Below are 17,297 nucleotides of genomic sequence, written 5' to 3' on the forward strand. Positions count from 1 at the left end.
ATTACATCCAAACCTTAAACCAGAGAAATTCTTAATAACTTTCTCATCATTTGTCACATTCAACACAGGAAAGGAGGTTTTCCTAATTCTTATGTCCTATAATCTAGAAGTTAGGAAGCTGTATTGCTAAATGGTAATGTTTAGTATGATAAAAACAAAGAAACCAGGTGACTCATTTTCTATCTTTGCTTTGGGAAGCTTGAAATGTAGAATACTATTTAAAAAGAAGAATAAACCTTGTATAAGTCTTAAGCTAATATGATACTTGATTTATGTAGCTGATAGAAGAACACAAAAATATAGTCAAAATTTTTTAAGAGATGTGTTGTGAAACATCTTGCCTAAAGTAATGTGTGAACACGTTTATGTAATCAATTTGGTTGGAGATTCTAATGACACTTTATATATTGCAAATTTGAATTACTTTTCTAGCATTATATTGAGGATTTCCTACCTGTAAAATGTGTCCTTTCACTGTATCCATGCCTCTTTTGCACTTTTGCACATCCATTCTAGTAATTTTTATCTTCTTGTAAATTATTATTCAGATATGATCCAAAGACAAGTAACAGGTCTTCAAGAAAATCAGACATTCTGTCAAATAAACTGAAATTTCACAGCCAAAAGGTCATTCTGCAGAAATTACTGAAAGAAAAGGAGGTGAGTGAGTGTTATATACTTGTTGAATTATGTTTAATGCGTTTTTATTTTTTAGCTAAAGTCAAAGAATACCAGATGAGACAGTTGTGTTTTATTTATCTAGAAAGAGGCAAGACGTTAGTCTGGTATTTTCTTTAACATCAACAATAGTTAGACAGATAGACAATTTTCACAATATTTTTAAAGTGTTTTGTTGCAGCCTTTTTTTGCAGAAATTGAGTGTCTCATTTGAGCTATTTTATTACTAATGCATATGGTCTACAGAAGGAACATGCAGTAGAACAAAGTGTTCATACAAATCTTTAGCAAAATATTTACTTCAGCTCTCAGGAGATTTCACAAAGTACACCATTACTGTTTCTGGGAAAAGTCTGGAAAATGTTCAGTAAAAAGAAGGATCTTTAAGGTAGATATTACCTTTCTCTCTCTTTTGTTTTGTCTCTCCCCTCCCATCACACACATTCCCTCTTCTCTTCCTCCCATTCTCTCCACTCAGTTTAGCTGCTCATCTGTGAGACCCTTAGCTGCTGCTCTTTTATCATGTAAAATGGACAGATGGATTAGACCTTTTCAAACCAAGATAAGAGCAGGGAAGTTAGGAAGGAATTGTAGTGAAGGGATATTTCCTTCTATAGATGAGTAGACCCAAAATTGCACAGTAACAAAACGACTGATGAATTTATGCTTTTCAGCCTTCCTGTCCAATCCCTACCTGTTGTTCTGATACTGGAAATTGTACAAGATGATTTGTCTTATATTCCATTATACAATTAAAATTAAATTGTTTTCTCCATTGTACAGTTGCCATTCTAAACATTCTGGCATTCATGAAGTCAATATTTTTATTGTGTTGATACATGCCTCTTCATGAGCATTTAATGCATATGATGAAATAATTATTTAGCTATTATTAATTTTTTTATTAAATAGGAAATTATTTCTAGTGAATTAAAACATTGAGATAAGTAGAAGCAATATCTCTACAGATAGACTGCTCAAGAATAGTGGAAACTATCTTTCTGATAGCCACAGTATCTATGCATTTGAAAAATATTTGTAGCTGGATATTCACCCTCTGACTTCCAGAAAAGAACAGATAAGATATTATTGAGCTTATTCACATAGCAACCTAGTCTAAAAAAGCAGGCATCTTGCTGATTAGTCCTGCTTGCTTCACAGGATTTTGAATAACAGAGGAAGACTGCTGGGTTCTCCTTCCCATTAAAGAAAAGTCCTACATTTCTTTTTTATCTATTACAGATTAGATTTTACACTGATCTAGCCAATGACTTTCTAAAAATGAACACTAAAAATCTTTTCTCACTAGGCTTATGTTATATAAGTTAGTGCAAGAGAAATATAAATAGTCCTTTTTCTCCCCTGATATCTTTTGTTGTGCTTAGAAACTGAGCCACAAAAATTTCTAATGTGGGTTCTAGATATTATTTTAAATCTCTTAATTTATTTGAAAGTTGATATTATATACAGTCATTGGCGTATAGGAAGGTATGGTTCATTTATATAAAAAACAAAACCTCAAGTCTTCTCATGCAACCATTAAAGCATCCTTCAGAATTAGTGTAAGCTATGGAAGTAGTTTGAAATTTCTATAGAATATGTCTGAAAAGTCATTAAAATAGTACTGAATAACTTACCACTCTAAGTTTTGAGGTAAAGAAATTATACTTTTTTCTAAAATTTATTTACTGTGATTAGATATGCACCCATTTTTTTCTCATATTTTATAACCTATTTTTTTACTTTTGTACTTAAGAAGGAGAGAAACATCAATGAAATTGATTCAGGAGTCCTCCATTGCAGACACAGACACACATGCACTCTGTTAATTATGTACTTTTATAAGCTATAGAACACTGCAAAAATAGTACACTAGAGGTGGGATTCACCTTGCAGACCTCTACTACAGTGTAGAATCCCCATCTGAGCTGGTAGTTTAGCCCTCCATTTAATTTGGCCTATTTTAGTTATCTATTTTAAGACAATATGAACTAAACCAGTTACCTTGAAGAACATATTAGAGGTACACAGGAAAGCAGACATTCAGCTGAGGCAAAACCAAAACTTAGGTAGGGAAAAATTAGGAGCAAGTGTATGCATTACCTTCAAAGAACTAGGATGTTTGCCACACAGGATGCCTCAGGAAATATCTTGCTTAGTTTTACATTAAAAAATGAATTAACTATGCCTCTCTCTGTCCCCTTAAATTTGCATTGTAATGCAGTCTTCTTCAGGTTCTGTAACTTTGGTTAAGACAGCTAGTTTTCAGTCTGTATTTTGCACAGGTTTGTTTTCAGATTTTTTCTTTTTAAATTCACATAATAGAAACAAGTTGCAATCAATGTTGTCCAGGGTAAGTGGGGAATACAGGAGTTCTTATGGTATCCCAGAAAAGACTCTTCAAGGAGCCTTTTGTCCTGAATTTTTCATCTCAGGAAGATAGTAAATGCCTCTGCTTTCCTTATGTGCACTCAACCCTGCTTCTAGCTCCAACCTTTTAGTCTGTCTTTGATTCATTGCAAAAAGCAAAAAAAAATTTAATATTTTCTTCATTGTGCTGGAAGATGTAACATAATCCTCAGTAGTCAGCCCTAGGTGGCACATGGCTGACACCTAACACAACAGAAGAATGTATATGCATATTATATATTTTTTTTATAAAAGATCTATCTGTGGTGATGGATTAGTTGAATAATAAATACGTATCATCACTTTTGTCTGTCTCCTCTCCTTTTGTTAACTGTAGATGTATTTTCTAGCATTTATGTAAAGTTCCTACCCAAGAGAACATGAATTTAGAAAAATATTGATGATGATATATTACTATTGGTGTTCATGCCACACTTATCTTTGGAAAAAGGTCTCATCTGAGGGGTGGGAGGATTAGTTTAGTTGACTTTAGTTGCTGAAGGTGGATGACTTTTATACAAGTCATTTAGAGTGGGTTGACTTAATTTCCAAAGGTACTTATCTTTCTCTATCAGCTGTATAGTGACTAAAGTGAATAAAGTGACTTGCATAATCCAAACTCCTACCTTTTAGGTCGTTAGAATTTGCTTTAAATGAGTTTCACTTAAACACTGCTCTTATGTGGACAATAATTGTTCCCGCTTATGTTTAGTAAGTCTCAAGCATGGTTTTAATTGAACTGCTGAAATAAATAAATAATGTAATATCTCATTTTTATATTTACTATACTATATATATAGTATAGTAAATATAAAAATAGTTATTTATATTTTATAGCTATTACTATAAAATATAAATACATTTGGACAAGTTTCAGTAGAGCAGAAAATATATATTTAAATAAAGTGTTGAATGATGGGTAAATTTGATGCAAATGAAAAGTTTAGTTATTAATTTTTTTTATTTATTTATTGGTTAATGTACAGGGATTTCACAGATGACCTATCATTTTTGTACACAAAAAGAACCAAAGAAACTTTAACTGTTTGTGGTGGTTTAACTTAGGCCAACAGACACATTTCCACCCAGTTGCTCTTTCCTTTCCTCTACTCAGTATGACAGAGGGAGAAAATAGGATAGGAAAGCTCATATGTTGACTTAAGGACAGGGAGATTGCTTTTATAAGTGCCCTCATAGGTAAAACAGAATGGAAATGGGGAAAATAAATTTAATTTATTGTCTATTACAATATCTTTAGGTAGTGAGAAACAAAAGGAAATATATAAATAACACATTTCCCCTTTCCCCTTCCCATTCTCAACTTTTCTTCCAACACCTATTTCAACAGAGGCTACTCCTACAGTCTGTCACTGAAAACATCTTGACATCTCCACCCAATATACTGGGTTTTTTCACTCTCTGTTTTGTTTCCTTACTTTTATTCTTCTCAATCTAAAAAAAGTTAAAGAAGATCTGGCAAATAGGACTGGATGCTTCTATTTTAATATGTACAGTATATAGAAATATAAACAAAATCTGAAAATAACAGCAGTAGAAAATCACTTCTCCTATTTTACAGTTTTGGTTCAGCACTGTGTATTTTATGAAGATTAATACAAGCTCCTCATACTGTCTCTGATGTGCATGTGCAGCTTTAGGAAATCCTTGAGTGCCTACAAGAAAAGATATGCCTTCCTAAGAAGGAATAAAAAAGTAATAGAGATATTCCTGTATTTATATTGAAGCATGAGTGGTGTATGACAAGTTCACTAATGAAGAACAGTATTCTGAATATTATTCCCCAGAGGAATGAGGAAGTATTTTTATATGGCATGCATGGAAAGCAGCATCAGATTGAAACCATTCTCTTATTTTCTTACTTTGCTCGCCTCAGTATTTTTGAGTTGCTGACTTTACTTTCCATTAGCCTCATGCCTTTTATTTATTTATTGCTCTGATGTTATATGTCATTAGAAATCTTTATGATTCCCAGGATGCTGATGCAGTAAAGTGAACTTGAAATAAAGGCTCTAAGTTTGAATCCCAAAGTTTAGACTGATCTAGTAATATAGCTTTTATTCCTAAAGCTTAAAATTTTACTGTGTGTTTCATAGGCATGTTGAGGCTACTCACTTTAGACAAAAAGTCAGGCCTGCTATTCAAATGTCACACATCATTTCACAGCATGGGTTTAAAGAAACAGAAATACAATAACAGTCAATACTGTCTTAATTTTGAAAATTTGACAAATTTCAGCTACAGTTATTACCAATAGTATTTTCAAATGTAAAACCTTCAGTACATATATTTTCTCATGCTGTTTTACTTCCAGAAATTTCTTAGAGATTTTAGTTATTTAATTGTGAATTCACAGAGCCTAAAATGTGGAGGTACAAAGCATGATGGATCTTCATGGTTGACTAAAATACACACTGAAAAAAACCCCCTCAGTTAAACTGAGAATTTATTATTGTTCTCAATGAAATGTTCTGTGAGAATATTATTTTCCCACTTTTCTGGCTCAGCTTTGAAATTTGTCATGTTCCTGTGTAGACTGATGTCAGCATATAATTTCTTAGATTGCAAAAAGATGATGTTATAGGTATTTGCAATAGGCTGGAACACTAAGTTGACAAAGTCTTTAAAGTTCTCAATAGTGACATTTAAAATCATGTAACCTCAGTTCCAAGTCTCTCTATTTACTTCAGGAAATAGATTGTGTTTAGGTCTGAAAGGTATTTCAGTAATGACTTCTTAATGTGATTTCTTTTTCATGAAAGGTCTAATATGCCTTATTCTAATTTCATTTACAACATATTAGCATTTGGTAATTATTTTTAATAGAGCTTTTCTTTTATCACTGCTTGACATGTGTACGGTTTATAATGTCGCAATGTCACAATTCTAATGTATTTGACATATTTTTAATAGGGAATACAGGTTTTTCCCTGCCTAAAATTACATAACAGCATAAGAATGCATAGTTATTGAAATGATTAATGCTTTATCAGAATAATACTGAAACAAAATTAAATATTTGAGGAAATGGAGGTAAGTTTAAAAGGAAATTGCAAAGAGGGTACATAGTAAATATATCATACAGACAAATGTTTATAAAAATATTCTCCTAAAATACGCTATTCAGTCATTAAACATTTTTATTTAACTGTTAAACTGATGTGATGTAAGTTTTCAGATTCTAACTAAATGTTGATACTTTGCTTCTAAACCAAAATTAGTGATAAAAAATAAAGTCCTTTGATATCTGTAAAATGAACTTTTTTTGATATTCCAAACCTAAGAGGAAAGTATTTTGTATGTGCAATATTTCTGGACTGTTGGATCAGGATTTCAGATAATCCTCATCATTATATACCACATTTATTTAGCCTGATTTAAAATTCCCTTTGAATTTAAACTTCTAGTAGAGGTAATCAAAATGAAGTTGAGTAAGTTGTTCAGGACTGGGATGATCACAGTTTGCTGCCAGTGGTTTTAAATTGCCCAGGCAGTAGAATGATAAAATATAATCTGTGCCAGAGTAGAAATGTGTGCTGCTTCCTTTTACCTGTCTCCAAAATAAACCTTCAAATGCAAGGAAAAAGGCACAGCTCCCTGAGGACTGCAGTGAGTTATAAGTAGCAAGACTGAAAGAGGAAAACAATCTGTTTGAAATACAAAAGTTTAAAGACCTTATTATGTCACTCTTCAAGGTGGGAACATAATTTGCACATGAAAATAAAGACATATCTGGAACTAAGTTAATTTAAGTGTGATAAACCTCAAGTGAATAGGTAGGGGGAAAAAAACGAAGGAGAAACAGAATTTTTTTTTTTTTAGTTTATATGGAATGATCAATTATATCTATATTTTACATGAATATTATCTTGAGACCCCAAGTTTATCTCCCTGAACAGATTCACTTTGCATTCTCACAGCCTAACTTTAGGCATTCAAGCACATTACCTGGAGTATTTTAAAGTTCTCTTAGGCAAACAGGCTTCCCAGGTTAGCACACCATTGAACATAGCAGATGGACTGTCCCCAGGCTGCCTATGAGTAGTGTACTGATGAGACCCAGTCGTTGAGATAGGATGTGGTCACAAGGCAGGTGGAAATCCTTGAAATGCTTACTGCTGTTGGTTTGAAAAATACTATTCAACTGAGCACAATTGTGCACCTGCTCCTGAGGTTGCCATAACAGGGTACAAAATAATTGTATTTGCCACTCTTTGACTTTGAGCTTGACCAAAATGGAACTAGGAGAATTTTTGTTACTTTAGAAAAAATGGAATTATGGAATTTGGTTTTAAATTTTAACACAATTTATCCACAGTATAACAGCCTATCATGGGGATGCAGTGCATCATTGCATAACAGCTCGATGATAATTAATTTAGAATTGTGAAATGCAAACCTCACATAACTACATTACCTGGAATGTCATCAGCTGATGCCTTACTTCCCTAATCTCTTTGTTTTCCAAAGAATATACACTGATTTCTGAAAACACTTCCAGACACATTGTGTTGGTGTTTATGTCACCATTGGTGTTTATGCCCTTTGTCAGTTTATAATATTTCCTGACTGTTTGCTATCATTGCTGCAATCTTGTTTGACAGCAGTGATGTGTGTTTCTCATGGAGCACACAGCCGGTCCAGGAAGCTGTACCATAGGTCAAATCCCCAGTGCTCTTACTCTGCTCTAATTTTGGATATAATCCAAGATAAAATTGTCTCAGTCAAGATTTACTAAAATACTGATCACTAGGGGTTTTTTTGTGGTAGTCAGTTTTTCAACAGCTTCTTACCTTATGATGGTTGAATTTACCTGATGATATTTTCATAAGAGCACTGAAAAAGTGGCAATATTTTAGAACTAGCTATAGATGGATTCATTTTACTTTGTCTTTTAAAAAATATTTATGTCATGATCACCTATCTTCAGTTTAAAAATCACACTAAAAATCTCTCATTAAAAGACAGCATAGTCCAGCTTCACTAATGAAAATAGAAAGTATCTTCTGTTCTGTTTATCTGTCTTATCTACCCTAGCTAACCAAGGGTTTACCCACACCATATGTATGAGGTCCTACTCAGGAAGAAAGTCTGGGGATAGTGGGGACGTTTGGAGTTATGGTCTTTGTTAGTACAGATTGCCACTATCCATGAAGGAGTCTTAGTTTACTGAAAATGGATGAACACCTGCCTGCTGATGGGGAGTAATGAATTATTTTTTTTTTTCTTATATGTGCACCTTTTGCTTTACTTATCATATTGTCTTTATTTCAATTCACAAGTTTTTCCACTTTTACCCCTCCAATTCTCTCTTCCATCCTGCTTTGGGACAGTGACTGGGTGACTGTGAGGGTCTCACTGCCTACTGGGATTAAACCACAACAACTAAAAAAGGGTTTTGTTCAGCTGAATAAAAATAGTTTAGCGCTGGCAGGGTTTAATGTGGTCAAGGACAAAGCTTGAGATTCTCTGTGGTAATAAGATGAAGATATTGATTATTGCCATAAGGATATACACTTGCTTTAGCTGAAATGTCATTGCGCTCTGCAAGATGCCTGCCTTTGAGCAACTTGTCAGAATGCATGACATGAAAAAGTTATTTATATATTCAAATGGAAACAGAGACTTGTTTTACTCTATAATATGCTCAAAGAGTTCTGTTGAAATAGGAATTTTGAAAAATGTGTAGTGACCAAAAGGAAGCCCCTCAGACTGTTACAGTTTTTGCTGTAGATATAATAACCTCATGGAAGAATTTACACAACCATCTCTTGGCACCACAAACTTGCCAGAGGCAAATTTGTACTCAGCAGTTATTATAGTTAATGTCTGAAAAGGGAGCTAAGACAATTGCCAAGTAACCAATGCTTGCCTGGAAATGTGAATGTAATGCCTAAAAGTAGTATGAAAAAGCAAATAGCTGAAGATTAGGGCCTGAAAATAACATGAGAAAGGAACAGGAACAGAAGATGAAAGATATTGAAATCATTCAAAGTAATAGTTCATTGCAAAGCCCATGTAGCTCTCAGACAAAAACACCAATGAAATTAAGCTGTCAGGGTAAATCAAAGTTGATGAATGCATTAAAGGTGTTTGTGCGAGAGAAAAAGATGGTGAGTGAGATGTGTGACAGTAAATTGGGATTCTCCAAAAAGCCTGTATAATCAGTTGCCAATATTCTGAGTCCTCTGCAGAATGACTGTACCAGAGGAGGAAAACTTAACGCACATGAACAGCCTCATGTGTTCTGTTATTATTCATAAGTTGCTTTTTGCTGTTTATGTTTGCTCAGAAAATTGGTGACTTTCTGTCGCAGACATATTTTATGAAAAATCCTTTTGGCAGGATTTTTTCTCCTGAGAAGCTGAGAAGCCTCAGAGGATAAGAAAAACAATAATTATCTGCTGCTGTGGAATGCAACAGGTGCATCTTTGATAGGTCCATGTGAGTTGTTTCTACTTGATGACCAATCACAGGTCACAGCTGTGTTGGGACTCTGGTCAGTCACAAGACTTTATTATCATTCCATTCTTCTTCTTTGCTAGCCTTCTGATGAAATCCTTTCTTCTATTCTTTTAGTATAGTTTTTAGTATATAATTTTCTTTTAATAAAATATATATCATAATATAATAAATCAGCCTTCTGAAACATGGAGTCAAGATGCGCATCTCTTCCCTCATCCTGGGACCCCTGCAAACACCACCACAACTTTCTACAAAAAAGGTTACAGCATTGGTGGGTAGAGGAAGAGTGACATCATATACCTGGACTTGGGCAAAGCATTTATACACTGTCCTATGCAACATGAGACACATGGATTTTAAAGGTCAACCATTTCATGTACAGTGAATCTTCTGGGTAGTGATATGCAAAGATTTGTAGTCAACATCCTGATTATCTGTCTGAAGAATAGTGACAAGCAGCATCCCTTGGGGTTTGGCATTGGGACCAGTATTATTTAATGTCTTTGTCAGGGATGTGAACAGTGAGGTTGGGTGCAACTCCAGCGAGTTTGTGGATGACACCAGGCTTGGCATTGCAGTCAAAGAACTTGAGTGAAGGGATGCTATCCATGGAGATCCTGACAAGCAAGCCCACTGCACACTCGGCTGCACCAAAAGCAGCGTGGCTGACAGGTCAAGAGCAGTGATTCTCTCCCCCTATGCTCTGTTCTTGTGAAAGTCCTGGAGTTCTGTGTCCAATTCTGGGGTCTTCAACACAAGAAAGACATGGACCTACTTGAACAGGTCCAGAGGAGGGCCATGAAGATGGAGCATCTCTCCTATGAAGACAGGTTGATCAGCCTGAGATGACCTTCTAGCAACCTTCAGGTACCTAAATAGGAATTGATAGGAAAGATGGGGAGGAACTCCTTATCAGGGAGGGTAGTAGCAGGATGAGAGGTAAAGGTTTTAAACTGAAAGATTTAGGCTAGAAATCAGCTATAAGTAATAAATTCTTAACTGTGAGGGAGGTAAGACAGTGGAATAGGTTACCCAGAGAAGCTGTGTGTTCCCTATCCCCGGAAGTGTTTAAGGCCAGTTTGAATGGGGCCCTGATCAACCTGATCTGGTGAAAGGCATCCCTGCCCATGGCAGGCAGTTAGGGCTCATCTATCTTTGCATTATAAGCACACCCACAGCAACTGATGAAACATCACAGCACCTATGTGACAGAAAAAGGCGTTGGAGGGATTAATAGCCAGCATCGTGGCTATCATGGTAAGAGTCACTATAAGTATGTTTTAAGTAAAAAGAGCATAAGGATACAGGTGCTGTTTCTTCAGAGCAGTCTAATGTGTAAGCTAAGATAGGGTGTTTTTTATTACTCAAAGATAATAGAGTAAAAACCTTTTTCATTTTCACTCCATGGTTCAAAAGCTGCAATTTGCTGGTTATCTTCATCACCTGCTCCTTATATTAAGTGACAAGACAAACACAGCAATAAGGATATTTTTCAGAAAAGTACAGAAACTTCCATCATGAATTCTGGTTCAGATTTCTTGGCATGCACAGGAAGGAAAAACAGTAAGTTATGAAACAAATATATTATGAATCAAGGACAGCTGCTATGCAACTGACTATCACAGTTGCTAAAACCTTCTGTAGGTGTAGAGTGACAAAGCTCATCACTGACGTAGTAAGGCAGAGCCAGTATTAATGAAAAAACAGCACTGTCTAACCTGAAAATCTTTAAAAGGGTTGCAAAAATATGCCTACAGCTCAAGGGCATAGTGCAAAACCTTGTGGAAGTGTTATAGAAGCCTTCTAGTTTGCATCAGTGTTCCAGGCTATGAAATGGATCATCTAAGATTAAAATGATGGGAATTTTACTTGGGTCTTTTTTAATTTTTCAGTCTGCACTGTACAATTTGATCTCTATACCAGAAAGATGAAGCAGATGGTGGCAGAAGTATCTTATATCACCACAGTTCCATTTTTATGGGGCTTAAGATACTACTATTACCATGTGTAATCTTCCTTCCCTTGTGGTAATTTTGGCTTAAATTGTTGTGGCCCTGTGATTTCAAGCCATTATTAAAAATTTCATCAGTAAAGATGAAAAATTACATTGTTTTTTCAGCATTTCTGCAAAGCCAAATTATCATCCTCATTTTATGAGCATGTCCTATTGCCAGTCATGCTTATTATATAATTTTAATATTTCAGACTCCAGTACAGCACACATAAAACTCAGACATTCCAACATACTAATGGTATTTAATTTATTTCATTTAGATAGGTTAAATTTTAAAACCAAATTTGTAATTTCAACATGGAATACAATCAACCCAAAAACTAATTTTCTGTAAAATTACATCAAATGTCATTATTTATATTGATAATCTATATCTATTTATTAAATAAATGATACATCATTGTTTCCAGAGGTCTACCCAGAAACTTTTACCAGCGTATCCATGTCTTAATTCTATTGTCTCACTCAATTTTTTTGATTGGTGACATGTAATTAATAACACATAGACCCAGATATGGGGTTCAGGACTGTGGCTTCTGTTCTGGGTAACTTCCCAAGATTATATACATGCTTTGCATCATATACTAAGCCCAGGGTCTACTTATATTTGTAACTAATGAAAGACCCAAGCTCTTATTGTCTGAACAGTTCTTCAGCTTTTCTCTTGTTTTCTGAATCTGTGTCATGAGACAGAGCTAGAGGTGAGTTCTCAGGACACACCAAGGAGAAGAGATAAATTGCCAGTGTTACAAAGAGGGAATGGTCAACAGATCTGCCCTACCAGCAGGAGAATCTCTTCCAGGTCTATTCTCCATACTTCTGTTCAAAAGTTGTAAGCATTTGGGGGCTTGTTAGCTTAATTTACAATTACATTTGTCAGGAGTTCCCACAATCAATAAATCTTAATTAAAAGACAAATATACTTTAGAAGTGTGTAATCCACCTTACAAAAAATTAGTATCTCCCATTAAATGCATAGATCCATGCTGGATATCTTAGACACCACTTGTCCTCCTTTTTTAAAGTGCATATTCATGAGGCTTTAGTATATTTTCCATGAAAATTCATATTATTTTTTACTTTTAAAAGCCTACCAGTATGCAAAACTACCTAAAACCCCATACAACCAGAACATTTATGATGAGAAGCATTTATACTTGAAATATTTCTGTATTGGTATATGGTCACAATTTTCTGCATGTTTTCTGATGGTGGTACTTTTCTTACTTTTTCATTTGGCGATGGTATTTTCCTCTCACATGAGTAGTGCAAGTGAGAAAGTTATGAGCCATCCATTTTGGCTCAATACCAAGACTTGAGTCTTTGTGCTGTATGTCTGACAGCTTTTAATAGAAGTTGAATTTAATCCAATTTTATAGACTAAAAAGACAAATGGAAAGGTTTTTTTTTGCTAGAGTTAGCAATCACAAAAGCACTGTGTGAGCATTATGGTTAACATTATTGGCCAGTGACTTCTTAATTTTAGCCCTACATCCAGGAGCCAGCAATTCCAGTTTTGCCAGTTGGCCCAGACTCTATTCTGAAAAGAAAAAGCTCATACAACCCAGTGATGCTGATCTGTCTCAGGGGTACTGAGCACATGGTCTCTTTTATGAAATTGTTAATAGGAAGACTCTGTATCAACAAGTCAAATAAATTTCAGGTTATATAGCTCTACCAATAACACTTCTTTCATTGCCAACTCCCAATTTTAATCTAAAACTTAACCATGTTGGCTCTTTTTTTTTTTTTTTTGTGGCAGCTCACTCTGTGACAGGTGGTTTGTAAGAAAGAAATGCGATGCAAGATCCAGAGAGCAAAAGTATTTCTGCACATGATACAGCAAACTAACAGAATGTTAATATTGTTTCAAGCTTCTGTACAGCTTTTAGACATTGCACGGTATTAAGGTGATGGAGAGTCAAGTAGTGAATGGAAAATAATGACAGAATTATGGAAAATGCTCAGAAATAAATGTCCATTACTAATAAAAATATAGATGACAGATTTAGTCAAAACGGATTTATGGAAACTGCACCTCTGTCTTTGAGTCTTCATGTCAAATAGAAATTAATTATTGAAAATATAATCACCAATTCATTGTTTTCCCCTCCCTTCGGGTATTTCTCTAATTTGCATCAACTAATTCAGTGTTTTCAGTTTCCAAACTTGATTAAGAAATAAGGACCAGATATTTAAAGGCATGTTAACGGTAGCTGACCTACCACAATATATTTTATCATCTAGTCGATGAGCAATATTAAAAAATATTTAAAAAAAAAAGGGATACTGGCAGAGAAATGGTCACAAGATTAACTCCTTAGCTGAAGATGCCATTCAACAAGAAGTCATAAACATTCTCTTTTACTTAGTAAGAAATTGTCACTCCCACATGACATCCTTATCTCCAAATTGCAGAAACGCGGGTTTGAAGGGTGGACTATTCGGTGGATAAGGAATTTAGTAGAGGGGCACAACCAGAGAGTTGTGGTCAATTCCCTGTGTCTAGGCAGAGGCTCGTGGTGAACGGTGTCCTGATGGGCTCCATTGGGACCAGCACTGTCTAGTACCTTTAGCAGTGACATGAACAGCACAACAAATTTGCAGATGACACCAAGCTGAGTGGTGCACTTGACACACCTGAAGGACAAGATGCTATCCAGAGAGACACTGGATGACATTGTGAAGTGAGCCAATGGAAATCTCATGAGGTCCAACAAGTCCAAGTGGAAGGAGCCGCACCTGCCTCAGGGCAATCCCACACATGAGTAAAGATGGGGACAAGAACTCATTGAGAGGAGCCCTGCAGAGGAGGACTTGGAGTGCTTGTGAATAGAAGCTGGACATGAGCCAACAGTGTGCACTTGCAGCTCAGAAAGCCAACAGGATCCTGGGCTGCATCAAAAGAAATGTGAGCAGCAGGTGGAGGGAGGTGATAAAACAAGGGATAATGGCTGTAAACTAAAAGAGGGTGCATTTATTTTAGGTATTACAATGAAATTCTTTGCTATGAGGCTGGTGACAGGCTGAAACAGGTTGCCCAGAGACATTGTAGTTGCCCCTTTTGGAGAAATACTTACCTAAAGGCCAGTTTGGATGGGGCTTTAAGCAGCCTGGTCTAGTGAAATGTGTCCCTTCCCATGGCAGGAGGGCTGGAAATAGATGATTTTTAAGGTCCCTTCTACAATTTTAAGGTCCCTAATCTACAATTCTACTATTCTGTGATCAGTCTGTCCTTTCTCATTATACTCTTTTATTTTCCCTTTCTTAACTTTCCATTTTCATTTCCACTTGCTCCTTTTAAGTTGTACCACAGGATGGATTAAAAAGAAATTTAAATTTTAACTGCACAGCTTGTGATTGAGGAGTTCTATGACACAAAGGACAAGTTACAACTGTAGAAACAGTTAAACAGTTAAACTGCTGACAGCAGGAATGCCAGAGAGAGTAGAGCTCTCTAAAGAGAAGGGAAATTTCCCTTGGCAATGAGGTAAATACCACCCAAAACATTCTCTTGTAGCCAAAGTGGAATGGGATGACTCAGAGGCCACCTTTGGGCAGCAGAGTTGGTGCTGAGGTATGGACCCCTAACACCACACTCACTGGATCAGTGCTGGTGTAACTTTTTGTAAGGAATTGGCTCTTGGCACATCTTTGCAGACTCCTTGTAGAACTGCTTATGGCAGTAGGACTGCGTGCAATTCTCTGGTGGGCAGGGGAGTTGTTTATTTTATTAATGTACAGTTAACCTGTTCCTAATTTACCTCCAGGGATACAATAAAATTCCCTGATTTCTATCTTTTTTTCCTCTGTCTCCCTGATTCCTCCTATTTCCTCTCCTCAAGCTGTTGTTCTGTACTAGGATGCTGGAGGCAAATAATAGCTTTCCCTTCAATTTTTATCATAGCCTGTTTTTTTCCCCAAGTTACTTCTGTCTTTGAAAAGACCTAATATTAATCATAATCATAACAAAGCGTTTTGCATAGTGGTGTTAGATTTCTGACATAAAAATTTACTTATTTGTATTGTGCTTCAAAACAGTACAACATATTATTAGTTAACTCACTTTGTTTATGGATTTTTTTTTCTTAATTTAGGACTATTAGATTAAAAATTTGATTAAATTATAAAAGGATTGCATTAAGAACAGATAAAGAATTTGTCATGGACTATGCTACAAAAAAACCAAAAACTCCTATAAACATACTGAAATAAGTTTACTGTGTGGTATTTTCTCCCTTTCTTTTTTTTCTTCCTGTGGATGTAATTCTAGAGAATTTCAATATAATTGAATCTAAAGGCTCTGATCCTTAGATTTTCATTATTTACTCTATATTATTTAGATATCTACCTATTTTTTTTAGTAATTTTCATATAGTATTAAAAAAAAAAAAAACCCAAAACATTCTGTATGCAGATGAAACTTTTTTTTCCTGTGGTTGACCAGTGAAATACTGATCCATTTGCCTATTTGCCTCAGGAAGGCAAGTGCTATAGAATGATGTGTCAAGAGTGCTATGGGCTAACTCTTCATCTCTTCTCTTTTTTTTTTTTTTCATTTTTATGTGTGTGAGTGATGCTCTATAATTTTTAGCTGTGTTTGTCTATATATCTGGGTGATAATGACCTAATTTATCAGTCATTTTGCAAGTAAAATGATCATATTCTGAAAATATCCTTTTTATTATACCTGCTATTCAAAAGATAGACTTGGTTTGGACTATTGCACTCATAAATAGGAAAATTTAACTAATAAATGTTTAATTTGGTAATACTGAGTTTAATCCTATTACTTCAAAAGCAATATAAATCTAGGTATTACTAATTGTTTGCACAGTGGATAAACCAGAAGGATTCAAATTTCTAAAGTTATGCAAACAACATACTTTATCACATTTATTGTGTTTGTGCTGTCCAGTGATGTGTGCACATTAGTTCAGACCTTCTGAACACTCACAAATTACAAATCAAAGTGCTATACCGGGATCCACAAACTGTGGGGACTAAGCACTTCAGTTCTTGCTGCTTTTCACAGCTGTCTGCTCCAAAATAAGTTAATATGTGCAGGTTCAGAATATAGAAACTTTTCTCATGTTTTATTTTCTTTAGTCATTTTCCAGCTCTATATTTTCACCTGCGCTTTAAGGTATTGCTGAAAAAAATATGCTTTCCTAAGGTATTATAACCTTGATTTGGATGGTTTGCTTGCATGTCATGTTGATATATATGACAATAGCACTAACAACAGTGACTTCATCTTCTTTTCTGCTGTCAATCATAAATACAGTGGAGAAAAAATAGTTGCACATTTCTTTTATTTTTGGTTACATAAGGTGGTTGGAAGAGCAGAGATATATACTCAATGTTATGAAGTTGAAATGATGAATAATAGTGAATTTAGTGGTATTGGTATTCTTTAAAATCTTAAAGGCATTTAATTCCTAGAAATTATTCAAATGCAAACTTTTGAAACTGTATATCTTAATTATCAGAGTGTGTATAGTTTAATATAATTTATTTATGATGCTGAAGTTCTTGTGGACTACAGAAAGGTAGGGGCTGGTCAATAAAGGGTTCTTCTCTTAATTTGGTGAGTTTAAAACAGTAATTTAAGCTTCCATTGTTCAGATTCTCCAGCAAATATGACAGATAATAGAAAGTAATATTCAGCAGATTTAGCTTTTATTTTTGATTTAGCATTTTAAATCTCTGT

Source organism: Agelaius tricolor, unplaced genomic scaffold (assembly GCF_023055355.1).
Source record: "Agelaius tricolor isolate 1412-34295 unplaced genomic scaffold, bAgeTri1.0.p SCAF_7, whole genome shotgun sequence".
Classification (NCBI taxonomy): domain Eukaryota; kingdom Metazoa; phylum Chordata; class Aves; order Passeriformes; family Icteridae; genus Agelaius; species Agelaius tricolor.